The sequence below is a fragment of the Notothenia coriiceps genome, unplaced genomic scaffold, assembly GCF_000735185.1.
Source record: "Notothenia coriiceps isolate Sejong01 unplaced genomic scaffold, NC01 NC01_scaffold00028037, whole genome shotgun sequence".
NCBI lineage: Eukaryota > Metazoa > Chordata > Actinopteri > Perciformes > Nototheniidae > Notothenia > Notothenia coriiceps.
The window spans coordinates 4,859-6,759 of record NW_011360738.1 but is presented as its reverse complement, the minus strand read 5'-3'; positions in this window follow the sequence as shown (position 1 = coordinate 6,759).

The window sequence follows — 1,901 nt, the reverse complement described above, 5'->3', positions numbered from 1 at the left end:
TTACCCACTAGGCCATTATATCCAAATCACAGATGATTAGTTATCAAAAATCTACAATATGGTTGTTATATCAATATGGTGTCTCAGGTATAAAATCAGATGAAGGTGAGCAGTGTTCTGCAGAGTGAACAGGAGCAAAGCAGCGACACCCCCACACACCTCCTCTCCTTCATATAGAAAATATAACACTATCTTTTACAACAGGACTAAGAGAACAGACATCTATTATCTTACAGCGTACAAGGCAGTCTGTACAGCAGACCTGGGACCAGCAGAGAGAGAGGACGGTGAAGCAACACTTCAGCTGGGGGGGGGGGGGCTGTGAGCCAACAGTATCAGACTGTGGGGGGCAGGGGCAGCTTATTGATGCACGTTCAGGTGATCCTGGTCAACTTGAGTAAAGGGAAGTCATTGAATGGAGCATCCATCATTTACACCCTGAACTATGGCCGTACGCAGGATTTTATAAATACGGAGGTCCTTGAATCATCCTGCTAGGGGGGTTCAGGTGTCCCCACAAGCATTTTGGATTTCCCTGCAGTAGATATGTGCTTTGTAAGACATTTGAAGGGGCAGATGTTGGATAACAAGTAGATTTAAAACCATGAGTGATCTCTGAAGTAGTTCTGCGTGAAAATCAGATCAAATGCTGCTGGACATGCAGAGGAGGATACAATTCATGTTGTCAACATTGTGTTGAGTTGTTGACGTTAAAGTGACGCCATCTCTCTCTGGGATCTACTCTCTCTGGGATCTACTCTTTCTCTCTATGGCTCCTGCCAGAGGTTACCAATTCATTTACTGTGTTATTCCTTATTTGTCATTCCATCTTTGTGTTAGTATAACCTTCACCCCGTTAGCCACCTGTAGCAAAGTGTACAAAACTAAGTGATGGAAGATATAGGAAAATATGAACCTGGGCTGCAACACCTAATTGGCTGACAACTTAAAACTATTCAGTTGAAGCTAATGCAATGAACAACTAAAAGCGTTCAGGAGCGAGAGGCTGCAGCTCTGCTCAGAGTCAGCACTGAGCTCACCTCTGCAGAAAGCTTTTTGACTTCCCCCGTTGACAAGGAGCACCTGAACGCACCGCAAGTGTTGCTGAAGCTTTGATGTGGGGCGGGGGGCTTCAGTTTGACCCCTCATCAGTCCCAGAAAATAATGAGTACTGCAGTTGCATTTAAAAAAAAGCTCCACAGCGTTTGCTTCATGATGTTCCAACTTACCTCCAGTAGGATCCAACCAGCAGGTAGTTTACAGACGGGAAGAGCAACATGCGTACGTTCTCTTGCTATTCTGAGCTCCTGTGGCTAATGAACATTCATATTTCACTGTCATTCCCACTCTCACAAAGCCCTGCTCCTCATGACACACATGACCTGTCATCAGTTCCTTATTCCAACTGCAGTCATGATGCCCCCCCACCTGCTCTTTACATGATCTGGAGACAATCCTATTTAGGAGTGTGCATGTAACAACCACCCAACATACATTTGAAAACCTAGAGAAATCAAAGCAGAAGTATCTGCGTGGTGGGATCGTCTGGAGGTAAGAGAGGAGCCTCCGAAGTGTTACTGTGACACCGACTCTCCTCTGGCTGCGGGTCGGCAAGTGCTCTGAGGATGATGAAGTGCTTTAGAATGAGGTACAAACACTCCTGTGAGTCCAGGCACAACCTGCAGTGTGAGTGCAGCCAGACACACACAGGAAGTGCAGCCAGACACACACAGGAAGTGCAGCCGCTGACACAGGAAGTGGCTCCAGTCCGGCTGTGAGGTGGCTGAGCAGAGGTGAGGATGAGTGTGAATGCATAATCCTGAGTCTGAAGTACAGTGTGTGACGGAGAGAGCACTCTAACACTCTAATACAACCACGAGGAGGAGGAGCAGCACGGGGGG